The sequence below is a fragment of the Protopterus annectens genome, chromosome 13.part0, assembly GCF_019279795.1.
Source record: "Protopterus annectens isolate FY-2018-M chromosome 13.part0, PAN1.0, whole genome shotgun sequence".
Taxonomy (NCBI): Eukaryota; Metazoa; Chordata; order Ceratodontiformes; family Protopteridae; genus Protopterus; species Protopterus annectens.
Genome location: NC_056747.1, coordinates 538,998,377 through 539,015,755, shown reverse-complemented (window position 1 = coordinate 539,015,755; position 17,379 = coordinate 538,998,377).

The following is a 17,379-nucleotide window of genomic DNA, read 5'->3' as shown; positions in this document are numbered from 1 at the left end:
AAAAGGTAAAGCTTCCATTCTAGGTGTCCTTTCTCAGACCATGCCCTGAATACTACAGGCTGCTCTGAAGGCCATACAAGGAAGGAAACATCAGGCTGCTTGATGGGTTCCAGGGGAAGCTTACAGGAAGGAATCATGGGATGGAGTGAAAGGAGCATGTCAAGACAATAGACGAGCTAGAACTGTTCTTACTTGACACCAGAAGAAGCGGGGGACATGATACCAGTGTAAAATATCATGTCAGGTAGATATGAAGGACTCATTCTGAACCCAAACAAACAGACAGAAGGGTGTCTATAAGCAGTTTATGGGGTTTAACCTCTCCCTGGAGATCCACCAGTGCATCTTCTCACAAGCAGGGCTGTTGGCCCATGGGATTGTCTGCCAGAATATGTGGCAGAGAAAGAGAGAATCCACCAAGCCATTAAAGAGAATCAGACAGGTGAAGAAAGGGTGAGGGAGAAGTTAGTGATATTAGGGAGAAAGGATGTTAAATGCATTTAAAAGGAAGTCTAGATAGCCTAATTGTCCTGTTCACCATCAGACAACTGAACTGAATGGAACTGAATGGAATGGAATATTGAAATCTCAACCAGTATACTTTATTTATGTTTAACCTGTGTGTAACCTTCTTATCTTATTTCATATCCTTACTTATAAAATACTTTAGATTACTTTATCTTTCATGTATACTTGAATTTTCAAGACAGAGGAAATTGTTAGCATAAATAATTAAATATGTTCTACAAAGCCTGCAGAAAAATTATTGTTTGCATATATCTGTTTCATATTTTTTGTTACAAGTACTTCTGAGTTAAGGAACATGTAGTATAAGATAACTGATGTACTAGTTTAGGTCAAGTTTTCATTTTCAGTGTCTGAATGTTACATATTCTGTGTGATAATTTTTATATTCTAATTTAGTCATAAAGTTGACAAAAAAAACTCAGTCTATAAAGTAATTTACCCAAATTTCTGTAGTGGGAGCTGAAACTATATTATTTTCTGTAATCACTGTCCAGAATCTCTTAGTCTTATTACCCAAACTGATAACGTTAGTAATTTTCCCTTCTTGTTTATTGTTGCTGCTGCTTATTCTGTTATGACATTCCCCCAATCTCCTTAGATTGATAAAAATCACATTTTACCACATTATTCTCGCCAATCTCCAGTATAAAACAGCCAAAATACAAACCTGAAAGCAGTCTACTCAGCTGTCACATATACCAGTACATCAATGGAAATCATTATTATGCATGATCTGATAGAAAACTTCAAACTAAATCAGCCCCAAAATGGCAGACCAGGCAGGCATTATCGAAAATGTACTCAATAAAAACAATGTGACTAACCTCTGCATATAGCAATAAGATACATGACAAGGTCCTGCATAAGGTGGAGGAACTAAGGTAATGCACCAGGTGACAGATGTGGAGAAGAAAAGGAAAGGAAAAAAAGAGGACAGACAAGGTGACAAATATGGCAGAAAGGTTACTGTTAAAAAATTATGGGAATAAAATGCTATTTCATGCACCTACAGCAAACAAATTTTGGAGCCAGTCCTCTCATGTAACAATAAACAAGTCATCGGATGGGCTGTCAGCACACACACCTCTCCTCTCACACAAAATAATGTCAAGACACACAAACCCACATACACGGAGGTACTAAGAGCCCAACAAAAGACCACAGACCTTCCAAGTGCAAACAACTCACACATACTAAAGTACAACCAAAATCTACTACACATAATAGCACACATACCAGTGCCCCAGTGAATAAGTCCCTAAGGCCGAACACCTCAAATCCAAATGTCCTCCTCATATGAGATTCCATTGTGAGACACACAGATGTCCCCCTCTCTGGAATGGACAAGGAGAAGGCTATGGTCATCTGCCGGTCAGGTGCCAGGATCTGTCAAATCATGCATGCACTTAAGTCACTCAATAACAATTACTGTTATATGTCTGTCATAGTACATGTTGGGGTGAATGACTTGAGACATACCACCCTGGACTATATGAAGAGAGACATGACTGAACTCTCAGACTGTTTGTCCCAGGAAGGTATGTCCCTAGCCCTAAGCAGCATTCTCCCTTCAACCAGGATGATTCTATAATATCAACAAAAATTGGTTGACTTCAACAATTGGCTTAGTTTCTGGTGTCAGTCCAGGGGGATCCAGTATCTGTCAGCCCAGGAAGACATGATCAATAGACTAGGCTGCTTTGCCAGAGATGGCCTTCACCTGTCTCCTCTAGGCTTTTGACTACTCTCAGTGATGCTTGCCTCTGCTATAGTGCATTTGTTTAGTCAATACCAAAAAAAAACTTCTAATGTAAAAAAATCTACTATGGACAGACTCAAGGTTATGTTGCTTAATGCTAGCATTCTAAACAGGAAACTACACTCCCTGGAAGCTCTCCTCTACTTGGAAGAGGCTGATGTCTGTGCAATCACTGAGACTTGGTTAAAGGCTGTAGATTGCACGCCGGCCGTGCAAGGCTACAATGCTTTCCACATGTTCAGACCTCAAAATGAGCATGAAAAAAACAAAGGTGGAGGTGTATCCATCTTCATTATATCCAGATACACCTCACAACTGGTTAAATGGTGCAACTCTTTTGAGTTTCTCCAGGTCCAAATAACTGTAGGTAAGAAACCCTACCACATCATTGCTAGCCACAGGTCCCCCACCATGAACCATGAGAAGCACACCGCCTACCTTGACTTACTTGAGTCACTCGCTATACAGCCAAATATCTTGCTCTTGGGAGATTTCAACTATCCTTCTATCAAGTGAACAACATACATGAGCACAAGCAGGATCACCCTGAGGTTCCTGGACTTTGTAAATACAAATGCTCTGGAACAGTTAGTCTGCACACCCACAAGGGGCTCAAATGTTCTGGACTTAGTACTCACCAATATGGGTGGGTCAATGTACTATCCCCTGTGTTCTGCCCTCCCAAGTAAGTTCAGACCATATGTCTGTCTCATTTGAAGTAACAGTCAGACCTGACACCTCCAAAGGAGCAATAAAATAAAGAAACTTCTGCAAAACAAATTATAGCCTACTGAGTGATGTTTTAAAAAGTTTCAAAGCTCCTGCTAATACAGCCAAAAATGACTCCTATACTGAGGAGTACACAAACACCCTGTATAACCACTTAACTAATTGTAGTGATATTGCTGTACCTGAGAGCATCAAAACCAAGTCATCCTACAAAAGCAAGCCACCCTGGTGGACCTTGGGTATAAACAGGTTATATAACAAAAGGAAGAAATTGATATCTAAGAATATGAAGAAGCTTAGCAGGGAAAGAATACCCTTCACAGCCTGTGCAAGCAAATCAGATATCTGGTAAAGTTCTCTAAAGCTAGTTATGAGGATAAATTAGCTTCCCTAGCTAAAGACAATAGTAAGGCATTCTTTTGCTAAATCTAAAATCTAAAAGAGAATACTCAGATATGTGCCAAACTCATAGTGGACAGTACCACTAACAATGACTGTGAGGAAATTGACAACCTGTTAGCTAACAGATTTGGCACAAACTTCACCCCCCCCTGTCCCCACCAGCCATTCCCCAAAGCATACCTAAAACCTGTCCTCTCCCCAAGATCTCCAATCAGCAGGTCATATCCACATTCTCCAAGGCCAAAAACATGCCCTGTTTGCGATGAAACAACATCCCAGGCTGCTTGCTTAACATCCTAAAACATGACCTAGCAGATCCACTTGGCAATCTCTTTAAGCATAGCATGAACACTGGCTGGAGAACAGAAACTGTAATCCTCTTGCACAAAGAAGTCCATCAACTGACCCTGGGAACTATAGACCCATAAGCCTAATCAGCCTTATCTGCAAGGCCATGGAAAGAATTGTGATGAAAGAATATACTGCCAGCCAGCTAGCTGGAATTTTGTAAATAATTATATGTCAGAATGATTTATACAAGATGATTCTGTTACAAATGTATTAGAACTGTATGTCATGTGTATATCAAAATGCTTGTACAGATGTGTATGTTGAAAAGGGTATTTGCAAAGTCATTTCTGAAAAGTAACCACAATGTGCCCTACTGGAGGAGAACAGAAACGTACATGCACTACTGTAACTGTTTAAATGTATATATTTTTAACAGTGGAAAATGGGATACGGGAGGTTAACCTCAGTCTAGTAAATTTTAGAAAAATACCTGAAATTAAATCACTTTATGACCAGGCCATAAAAGAGAGTTTCTTACAGTTTTCAATGCAGCAAGAGACACAATGTCTGTACTAGGAAATTTTCTGTATTGCCTTTAGGGTGAATTAATTACTAGTCATGAAAGTATCTTCTTCTTCTTTCGGCTTTTTCCCGGTTAGGGGTCACCACAGTGGACCATCTGTCCGCTCATGATTGGCAGTGGAGTTTTACGGTGTCGAGTTGCCAGCCCAGCGCCCAACCTTCCACAGAAGGCACACACTCACACCTAGGGTCAATTTAGAGTGTCCAATTCACCTACTGCATGTCTTTGGGATGTGGGAGGAAACCGGAACTCCCAGAGGAAACCCAAGCGACCACAGGGAGGACATACAGACTCCATACAGAAGGCACCCCAGACGAGAATCAAACCGGAGAACCTCTAGCTGTGAGGTGGCAATGCTAACCACTGCACCACCGTGGCCGCCCACTAGTCATGAAAGTATGAAGGAATGCAATTGTTTTATGACTTCCAGCATCTCTCAGAGATCTGAGGAGAAGCCGTTGTCTGTATATTTTACAGGTAGATGCTAAATACTGCCAGCTTCATCAATGGTTTTGGGGTCTGGGAACTAAAAGTCAGATGACAAGAAATGATGTCATTCTGCAAGCTATCCCAGAAGTAATATTTTAGATATTAATTTGAGTAGTCTCTTAGTGAGAATTCTGCATTCTGTCTTGGACCTCACAATAACTAGAAGATCGATTAACCACATCTGCCTTGCTCAATTAGTAAGTTCTTAGCTTATAGTAATTCTCTTAGAATCAGTTAGGAATATAGCGAAGCTTAGTTTAGATGCTTTTCTCTATTTATTTGTTACTGTCCTGCAATGTTTTAAATATTTCCTATGGTTTTGAACTCTGATGTCACTGTGAATATATATTTAATATTGTGTTGTTCTTTTATTATTTATTATAAAATATATTTAAACATTTCATTGTGGCTGATCTGTGTAGTGATATTTAAGTTTTGAGAGTACTTGTATGTTTATTTGATGACATTGTGTGGGCCACTCCTAATTGCCTTGCTCTTGGTCAGACTACCATTTGTGTTAATATTAATATTGGACAGTAAGATTGGACACCCTTTGTTAAGGGCCTTAAAGTAGCAGATAAGGAGTTCACTGGTAGCAGTGGTAGCTACTTTATAGTCTGGGCAGATGGGGGCATAGCTAGTAAACCTATGCCAGTCTTTCCCAGAGGTGTGTGTGTGTGTGTGTGTGTGTGTGTGTGTGTGTGTGTGTGTGTGTGTGTGTGTGTGTGTGTGTGTGGGTGTGTGTGTAAATCAAATGTCAAAGAGTGTTTGTGTCAGCTACTAGGGCAGGGACATGAAACACTGGTTGGACAGAGAGGGTGCTGGAAATTTTATCTTGGTCACTCAGCTGAGATCTCAACTCTATAGCTGTACTAGTCTTATTGGGGATCTGGAGGAAAAAGTGAGGAATCAGGCAGACTGACTCTGATCTCTGTGTACTCTTAGGGGAAATCACACTTGATGCAGAGAGCTGCATCTGTAAATACTCTGTGTGTACTTGCTATCCTCTCAGTGAACATTACCCACTGTTGCCAGTGGTGAGGATTGAGGCTCCTTGATTACTAGTCCAGTGGCGGGTCATCACAAGAATCATCATGGACCTAATAATCAAGGACATAGGCAACCTTCAAACTCTCGACCCAACCCAGTTTTAATTAATTGAGGGTAGATCATGCGTACTAAACCCATTGGCCTTCTTTGTGAACGTCACCAAAGCCCTGGACAAAGGCAAAGCAGTACATGCCTGCTATCTTGACTTAACCAAGGCTATCAACACAATCCCCCACTTAGGTATCAACAAGAAACTCTCCCAGCTAGGGACTAACCTATATGTCACTAGACAAGTAGTCAACTAGCTCACTGACAGAGCTCATACTGTCAAAGTTGAAGAGTCCAACTCCACCAATAGAACAGTTACCAGTGATGGACCACAAGATTCTGTGCTGAGCTCTCTACTGTTTGGAATCTATTTCTCAGAAGTCCAGCTGAAAGTAGACAGCCTATGGCTTACCAGATTCGCAGATGATTGCAAACTGGGAGCAGTCATTGAGTCCCCCTAAAGATATTAGCATATTACAGGAGGGGTTAACACAGACAAATGATTGGTGCCAAAGCCACGGTCTAAAACTAAATGCAAAAAAGTGCATCATTGTCCACTTTGTCGAAGAGGTAGTTAGCCAAAGTACAATATAGGCAGCACCCCCATAAGCTCGAACCCAGTGGTGAGTGACCTGAGAACACAAGTCAATAGCAGTCTAAACTTTGATCCGCAAGTGTCCTTAGTGGTAAGGAAAGCCTTTTATGTTGCACACCTCATAAATAAAGGCATCACATCCAAGACCAAGGATGTTATAACTCCTCCATACTCCACCCTTATCAGACCACTAATAGAGTACAATGCTCCCTTTTGCATGTATGTATTTCACCACACACCTGCAGCAGCTGGAGAGAACACAGAGGTTCCTGACCAAGAGAATTCAGGGACTCCAAAACATGACCTGCATGAAAAGACTGAAAGCCTTGGTGCTGTACTCTGTGTTCTACAGGCTGCTGAGAGGCGACCTGTGCCTGGCTTACACAGCAATCTCTGATCCAGCCCTAATGGAAATGCTGCATGTCCACAAATCAAATGGGACAAGAGTCACTTGCTCAAGAGTTCTCAGCCTATCCTGTGACTTAAACAAAACATGCTGGAAAGACAGATATTTCTCCCAGAGACTGCTGCTACTGGAGTAAACTCCCATTTCACATTAAGCAGAGCTCCTCAATGACCCTATTCAAGTGCAACCTGGACAACTGGATGGGAAACTGTAAATTCACTCCTGGGGTGGCACCTATGTCCCTCAAGCACAGGAGCAGCTGGTGCTGGTCATAGAGTCACTCTGCAGACAATCAAACAATCTAGCAGTGGTCACAAAGGGAACAAGGGTATTATATGGCTGGTCTTGTAAAGGCCCAAGGGCCATTAGCCTAGTAACCTCCTATGAACATATAGGTAGTAATGCTCTGAAATGTTTTGCAAGAAGTGCAAATCAGCAGGAGGTTCACACATGCCTGCTGTAGCAGAATGATGAATGAGAAGAACAAAATAAAGGAAGGAATGGTGGAAATGAACCTCTGCAACACTGAGATGGACTAAATAGTGTCTAGGTCTTTTGGCATTATTACCATATTAGTATATACCTGACTAATAAGACAGAAACTTAGCAGTGATATATGCAGTCAGTCCAAGAATTCTTCCTAGTGGTTGCTTCCTTGTCAGGTTAACACACCAATCCCTTTCCATTTTATTCCTTTTGGATATTAACCACTCCATGTACTGAGAAAATTAAACTTCAAAAGTCTTTCAAATGGCTGAGGAAATTTAGGAGAATGTAGCTATTTATCTTTCTTGTACCAGTAACTACATCATCTAATTCAGTGACATTCTGAGATATAGCCTACCTATAAAATAATAGCATAAGGCCAGATACAGCTAGGAAGATATGCAATTCCTTTCTGCACATCACTTGGCTATGTAAAACACACACAGACACACACACACACACAAACACACACACATACCTGCACTCAAGGTCAGACAGAGACATGCACAGACATGGATATAAACACATATGCATGTATGCATACAAATGCAAACATACATATGCATGGACACACACACACACACACACACACACACACACACACACACACACACACACACACACACACACACACGCATGCACGCACGTACTCCAAACATGCACATGCACACATGGATTCACTACAACTTGTCAAAGTAAAACTTTTCGCAAGGATATTGAATGAGTCAGATTTACTGATAAACAGACCCACCTCAAATGCAGGTGAAATCACTAAAAAAAAAAAAAAATTTTTTTTGCATGGAGCTCCCTGTCCCTCCCCCATGTGGGGAACGTCTCTCCTTTTACACACACACACACACACACACACACACACATATATATATATATATATATATATATATATATATATATATATATATATATATATATATATATATATATATATATATATATATATATATATACTAATTCCATAATTCCATGGTCACACAAAACTGTGGAAAAGAGACAACAACTGGTAAGGGTGAAGCATAAATTATGCAGCTGCAATCTGACAGTACAGCCTAAATATATGTAAAAACATACTTGTAGCTAAAGCTTTGATGAACTTGACTTGACTTTGGGGTGTCTTTATTCAATGACTTAAAAACCTCGCCACACATATGAATAAGGTTACAGGGAGTCCACTTTCAATAGTATAAGAGTATACAGAAGGCTGACACCTGTATCCCATTACTTACCTTAAACCCCTCTGAGGCTGCACAGTGCGGTGATAGGTTGTAACTTGTTAACCTCAGAACCAGTTCTCTGGATCAGGCTCATATTGTTGGTCCAAGTGAAATGGGACTCAACTCAGTAAATAAAATAAATAAAAGATACACACACCCACACACACACACACACACACACACACACACACACACACACACACACACACACACACACACACACTATGAACCAGAGTCACCAGTTAACTTAAGCACCGTGCCTTTAAAAGTGAAAATAAACTGCTAGAAACAGAGAAAATCTAGGCAGCCATAGAAAGAACATGCAAGCTCCACAGAGACAGCAGCTAATGGCCACAGAGACTATGAAGAGCATCACTTTAGTTAAATAGGGAACTGTACAAAATGACATAACTGGGACAAAGCAGAGAATAATTTGACATATCCTCCTGGCTGAAGAGGATCTGAAAATAAAGTATGATGATTCATGTAGTTAAAATAGTAACAGTGTGCTGTAACATATAAGCAGAGGAACAGAGATCAAGAAAGTGCTGGCAATTTGGTCTCATAGGTAAGTACTAGGCTTGCTGGACTTGTGGGTCACTTTAAGTCTAGCCAGTTTCCCGTATTGTGCTCAGATTAGCCAATCCCATTTGGTTAGTGATTGACCTTTCCCATCCCATGTTTGATAATTAAATATTACCCCTAATGAGAATAACTGGGATAATTTTCTGTTTCCCATCCATAGATCCAAGTTGCTCTTGAATATGGACAGGGATGAACTTTGTTTTAAGTGGTTGAGGTGTCTGTTCCAAAGCAGTGGCATCCTCTGCAAGATATACCTGTGCCTCCAAACCATTCTGTTGATGTTGCAGAAGAGGTTTAGATATCTAGACCAAGTATTTCTGATACCATTTCACTTGCTGATGTGAGTAAATCCATTTAGTGGGCCAGAGGATGCCTTGTATGTCAGACACAGATCACCCCTTAGCAGTCTTTAAGATATAGAGTATAGTGACTCACCCCTGAGTGGGTCCATGTAGGATGTGTGTTATTTAGGCCTTGTATTCTTTTAGTAAGGAATCTCTGTGGGCATTCCATTTGTTGCATGTGTCTGGACAGATACATACTGATGGGGGTATTATATTCAATGACTGACCTAATGAGGGCTGATTAAAGGGGTAGAATGACTTCCCTAAATCTAGACACAATTCCTTTGTTTATAAACTGTGCAGTATAGGTCTTTCTTAAACAATGGACACATGTTGCTCAAAATGTAGCTCAATGTCCACATAAGTTCCCAAATCTTGAACCACTGGGTTAACTCTTGTGGTTGTATTATTAATGTGGTAGATCTCTGGGATAGATGACTCCTGAAGGATACAGTAATACAGTTCTTTGGCATTAAGTTTCAGTCCATGATTTTAGCACCAGTTATTTATTTGGAACAAACCTTCTTGCAGGATGGCTAGGTCATTTGGGGATTCAATGACTGCTTCTAGCTTACAGTCATATGCAAGCTTAGTCAGCCAGACCCTTTTGGTATTGGTTTCTACTTCAGAAAAGCAGATGCCAAACAGGAGATGTCCAAGAACAGAACTCTCTGGGACTCCACTGGTGACTGGTCTCTTTTTGGAGGTAAGTTCCCCTATTTTGATTTTCTGCATCCTATCAGTAAGCCAGATGACAATCCAGTGGGTGGCATGGGGGGGGGGTCCCTGTTTATTTAGCTTTTCTGCTATGCCTAAGTTTGAGAATTGTGTCAAAATCTTTGGCCAGGTACAGGTATGCACTTTGTACCATTTTGCCTTCATCCCTTGCTTTGGTGACCTTTTCAAAAAAAAATCAACAAGTCAAGTAAGCATGACTTACCCTTGACGAATCCAAAATGAGATGGGTCCAGTGTTTGGAAGTTCCCTATGTCCTGATTGATTAGTTCCATAATAAGTCTTTCCATGGCTTTGAATATGAGGCTGGTGAGACTTCTACATTTGTAATTGCCTGGGTCTGTGGAAAGTCCTCCCTTATGCAGGGTAATGACTTACATTTGTAATTGCCTGGGCCAGTGGAAAGTCCTCCCTTATGCAGGGTAATGACTGTAGCTGTTCACCATTCACTTGGTACAAAACTTGTATGGATGCTGTTATTAAATAGTGTTGCTGGAGTGACTAAATCATGCATCATGCTATTTATGGTCCATCCATGGATATTGTCAAGACGCACTGATGCAGTATTTCTAGCTTTTGATAGCACTTTTAGGATGCAGTATTTCTAGCTTTTGATAGCTGGAGGTGAGCCAGTTTCATGTATACCTTGAGGGACAGAGTGAGAGGTAACGTTAGAGTTAAATTTATTGGCCAGTAAGTTCGCTTTATCTCCAGCTTCAGTGTAGATAACATCTTTCACAATCAGCTCAGTCATTTGTTAAAATATTAACTTTTCTTTAAGACGGTCATGAAAGTGTGTACTTGCAGTGTTGAGAACAAGCAATGCAAGGTGTTCTTAGACCTCTCTGAACTTTCCTATGAAGAAAGGATCAAAGGGTTTAAGTCGTTAATCAGTTATTCAATGTAGAATAGGCTGAAGATATGTGATGAGATGGACATTGAAACATGTTAGCCAAGACTTACTGGAGTGTCAAAAAAGAACCCCTAAATAGAGACATGGACTTCTCTTCTCTGCAGTGCACCTGAAGGACTGCAGGAAACAAGTGGCAGTAAAAGTGTCTAATTAAACAAATGTACATATGGCTTAAGTATAGTCACATCTGAGTTAATGAGAAGCAGGCTGAGAACTATACAGACAAGTGGTCACCAGGGATGTAGTAGAACTTAGAAGCTTCAGTGATAAATCATGGACTGTAAACAACTGCTGAAACATGGGTGGCAAAATTTGGAAGTGCTTACTGTTGCTGCATCGTAGTGACTGATCTCCCAGATCAGTTCTTCACGGGGTTATTTTCTGTATAGATTCTGCATATCCTCTCTAGAGTTGTATGCATTTTTACTAGATGTTCCAGTCTCCTTCCATCTCTCAAAGATGTCTTGTAGATAATCTTCAATACTTTAAGTTGCCTATATGCTTTCATGTAGTGTAAAACTGATTATGCGAGTTTGTCCTGTGATGTACAGGTGTCCCAGTCAGTATTAGTTTTCTACCTTAGGAACGGTGAATGCCAGGATATGCTTCGGCTCTCTGTGTCCCTGAACAGGATAAAACAAGCAATGGAAAATGAAGGAAGGAATGCATGAATTATTGTTATAGAATTCTGTCTGCAGTACCTGTTGTATGATAAAACTATTTGAAAATAATATTCTAGTTATGATTCTGACATTATTCAATTATAAATTTAAAACTGCCAAATCAGTAACTTACAGCTCTGATGGATGTTGGGACAGAAACATGTATAGTGCACTCAGGAGAAGTACCAATAAGAAATGTATTAATCCAGAATGGAAATGTGCCATGCCTAACATTAGACCAGATTGAGCAAGTGTATAAAGGTCTTGTAAATGGAATTGTGACGAATTTTCCACTTTGTAGAACTTACCTCCATAATGTGTCAATGGACACATTGACAGTTTGCTATAAGAACGAAGTAGCACCCAATTAATCTGGGATTTAATTTCCACCTCTATGATTTGTATCTTATTGGAATGAACTGTAATGATATACTGTTCTTGGCAAAACGAGTATATTAAAAATGTTATGCCAAAGTTTTTTCTAGCTTTAATTAATAACAAAACATACAGAAGATGACAAATTAAATGATATAAGTGCAAAAGTAAGGCAGTAGCAGATAACCGAGGTTTTCAGAACTGCTCCAGAAAATTCCTAAAGTAAATTACATCGTAAAACATCAGATCATATAACATCAACACTGTAAAAATGAATAATGTGATAAGATTTTTTGAACTAATGGTGGCTGAATTAAAAACAGATCAACATTTTTCAGTTATTTTATGCAGGCAAAATTGTACAGTGAGCCTATTACTCATATGTCAGAAGGAATGCATGAAGTCTTATCATTACTCAAATAAGGGACAGAGAAACGTATGCACAGGGACAATGTAGGGCATTCACTCAGGATAAACAACATATATGAGACATTGGAAAAAAACATAAATGTTATGCTTCTTGTAAATATAGACCTTTTAGCTCACCTTGTATGCTCTGTTTTCTTAATCTTACGAAATATACCATAACAGTTCTTACTCAGTGTTTGATAACTGTTGTCTTAGGCATTACTACCAAGAATCACCACATAAAATGTTTGATTATGTAATGTTATGATATAGATCAGCCTATATACATATGGAATATAGGAACATCTGCTTTGTAATAAACAACATATCTTGTACTGCAAATTTAGGAAATGTATTATGATGAGTGTCAAAGCAACAAATTAGGATACATGTTTCTAGGTCCCACAGTATAACATACTTTATTTGTCCCACAAGCAGATCCCTATATGCTCCATTTAAACATTTTTTTTGTACTAGTTGAACTTAAATTCTTGTTTCTCATTCATTTACATGGGATTCTGCAAATGCAGACTTTGTGTGGTGGTAGATAATAACTAAATGTTAATGAATGAGCTGTATATTGGGTGGCGTTTTTCAGACACGTAGCTGGCTAGCTAGTCATCCTAGCATTTTGGTGCCATCCCCCTGTCTGGTAACTTTAAGTTAAGGAGAGGAAATAGATCTCACTTGTCCTTATAAACTGTATCAAACTACATTCTACAACATAACAAGCAGATGTTCAAGTTTATACTACACACTAAGTCCTAAAGTGCTTCAGGTAATCGCAATTGTGATACCATTCGTCATTAAATGAATGCCAGTAATGTACTGAACAATTGGCTCCTAACAATTGCACTCCCAACACTTTGCAACCAATAATGCCTCTGGCTTTCTTCTATAGTGCTGAAGTAAGTTTTAGTCTTTTGTTAATTCTCGTTGGTAAGTTTGTGCTGGCATTGTATTTGTGTAACAGTATAATAAGTGTTATTTGTGTATGTTCTAGTGTTATTCATATATGGTCTACATGGCTCCCTGTTGAAATGCCAGCACTTTTATCACTGAGTGCTGACACAGAAAAACCCCTGAAAATACAGCAGAAAAGTAATGTAGAACGTTGCTCTTCTCCTTTAAAATTGCCTTTGGCAGGCGGCAAGCCCCCTGGTTCACCTGATGTGGGGTCAACACCCTGCTACCCATGATATGGGGGAAAGTCCTCCACATTCCCAAACTTATACATACCTAATCTGAGATCACCATACATCAGAGAAAAGGGAATATTCTTAGAAATGGCCATTTTGGAGTTGGTATATGCAAGTCTATTTTGTTCAACTATTCACTTCCATATTTCAGGATCACTTCATCGAGTCCCAACATTATCAAATAGTTACCGTTCCAGGTCTATAATTTAGTTATGGGTTTAGATAGTTTAATGATGTTATTCAATGAAGATTTATATTAAGGTCAGTTTGCCACTAATGTTCTTTAGTAGTGTATTGAATGTTGTTGCAATATTTTTCCCCTTGCTTTACTTTTGTTTTCATCCCAAATGTGATATATTTAAAAAGTATTGCATTTGCATGAGTTTGATTTATGAATGAATGCTGTGTTTTTGGTTCATCTTGGTCTGTCTTTGGATACTCATATTTGGATTTTTTCTAGTATGCAGCAAGACACATTGCAAAAAAAAAGATGATGTCAGCAGAGTGGTGGTTAATTAGCTAATGATGCCGGTGAAGTGAAAATAAGCAAAAGTATATGTGCATGCTGACTCAAATAAATGCTTTTATGTCGAGTATTTGTCACTGTCTTTGGTAGGATACTATGAAATATTGACTAGCACAATTGTCAACTGTCATATTATCAATCACAAATGATCAATTGCAGGAAAGTCAACTGTTGCTCTTGTGAAAGCATAAGGAATCATAAACATCAGTCCAAAAGCTACACATTTGTAACTGGAAAACTAAACAATAAATTGCTATCAGAAAAATAAGCGTGTACCACTACTATTAAAACCTAAATGGAAGAAACCGTCTGCAACAAGTACAATGCAAAACACCTACTGCATCACTACTATCAAAACCTAAATGGAAGAAACCATCTGCAACAAGTACAATGCAAAAAACCTACTGCATCACTACTATTAAAACCTAAATGGAAGAAACCGTCTGCAACAAGTACAACACAGAAAACCTACTGCATCACTACTATTAAAACCTAAATGTTAGAAACCTTCTGCAACAAGTACAATGCAAAAATCCTACTGCATCACTACTATTAAAACCTAAATGGAAGAAACCTTCTGCAACAAGTACAATGCAAAAAACCTACTTCATCACTATTAAAACCTAAATGGAAGAAACCTTCTGCAACAAGTACAATGCAACAACCTACTGCATCACTACTATTAAAACCTAAATGGAAGAAACCTTCTGCAACAAGTACAATGCAACAACCTACTGCATCACTACTATTAAAACCTAAATGGAAGAAACCTTCTGCAACAAGTACAATGCAAAAAACCTACTGCATCACTACTATAAAAACCTAAATGGAAGAAACCATCTGCAACAAGTACAACACAGAAAACCTACTGCATCACTACTATTAAAACCTAAATGGAAGAAACTGTCTGCAACAAGTACAATGCAAAAAACCTACTGCATCACTACTATAAAAACCTAAATGGAAGAAACCTTCTGCAACAAGTACAATGCAAAAAACCTACTGCATCACTACTATTAAAACCTAAATGGAAGAAACTGTCTGCAACAAGTACAATGCAAAAATCTTACTGCATCACTACTATTAAAACCTAAATGGAAGAAACCTTCTGCAACAAGTACAACGGAGAAAACCTACTGCATCACTACTATTAAAACCTAAATGGAAGAAACCTTCTGCAACAAGTACAACACAGAAAACTTACTGCATCACTACTATTAAAACCTAAATGGAAGAAACCTTCTGCAACAAGTACAACGGAGAAAACCTACTGCATCACTACTATTAAAACTTAAATGGAAGAAACCTTCTGCAACAAGTACAACGCAGAAAACCTACTGCATCACTACTATAAAAACCTAAATGGAAGAAACCTTCTGCAACAAGTACAATGCAACAACCTACTGCATCACTACTATTAAAACCTAAATGGAAGAAACCTTCTGCAACAAGTACAATGCAACAACCTACTGCATCACTACTATTAAAACCTAAATGGAAGAAACCTTCTGCAACAAGTACAATGCAAAAAACCTACTGCATCACTACTATAAAACCTAAATGGAAGAAACCATCTGCAACAAGTACAACACAGAAAACCTACTGCATCACTACTATTAAAACCTAAATGGAAGAAACTGTCTGCAACAAGTACAATGCAAAAAACCTACTGCATCAGTACTATAAAAACCTAAATGGAAGAAACCTTCTGCAACAAGTACAATGCAAAAAACCTACTGCATCACTACTATTAAAACCTAAATGGAAGAAACTGTCTGCAACAAGTACAATGCAAAAATCTTACTGCATCACTACTATTAAAACCTAAATGGAAGAAACCTTCTGCAACAAGTACAACACAGAAAACTTACTGCATCACTACTATTAAAACCTAAATGGAAGAAACCTTCTGCAACAAGTACAACGGAGAAAACCTACTGCATCACTACTATTAAAACTTAAATGGAAGAAACCTTCTGCAACAAGTACAACGCAGAAAACCTACTGCATCACTACTATAAAAACCTAAATGGAAGAAACCTTCTGCAACAAGTACAATGCAACAACCTACTGCATCACTACTATTAAAACCTAAATGGAAGAAACCTTCTGCAACAAGTACAATGCAACAACCTACTGCATCACTACTATTAAAACCTAAATGGAAGAAACCTTCTGCAACAAGTACAATGCAAAAAACCTACTGCATCACTACTATAAAAACCTAAATGGAAGAAACCATCTGCAACAAGTACAACACAGAAAACCTACTGCATCACTACTATTAAAACCTAAATGGAAGAAACTGTCTGCAACAAGTACAATGCAAAAAACCTACTGCATCAGTACTATAAAAACCTAAATGGAAGAAACCATCTGCAACAAGTACAACACAGAAAACCTACTGCATCACTACTATTAAAACCTAAATGGAAGAAACTGTCTGCAACAAGTACAATGCAAAAAACCTACTGCATCACTACTATAAAAACCTAAATGGAAGAAACCTTCTGCAACAAGTACAATGCAAAAAACCTACTGCATCACTACTATTAAAACCTAAATGGAAGAAACTGTCTGCAACAAGTACAATGCAAAAATCTTACTGCATCACTACTATTAAAACCTAAATGGAAGAAACCTTCTGCAACAAGTACAACACAGAAAACCTACCAAAATCATATTTACATAGGAGGATATAGTTGGTTTATTGTGGTTGTAATTTGCTTTTTTCTTTTTTTATGTTAAAATTTTCATTCTAAACTGGATGTATTTCAAATGTGTTGCACATAAATGAGTTTGATTTCTGCCCGTGTTGTGCTTTTGGTTCAGCTTCTCTGTCTATATTTTGTGTGCACAATATTTGATTTTTTTCTCAGTATGAACAAATTAAACATCACCTGGTAACACTTCCTCAAATGCATAGTATAGAAACACTTTGCAATTTCTTTCCAGCTGCAGGTGACTACTTCTGACACTCCCCTTCAGGAATCTGCCATTTTTAGCATCAGACACCCTTTGTACTTTGACCGGTTCC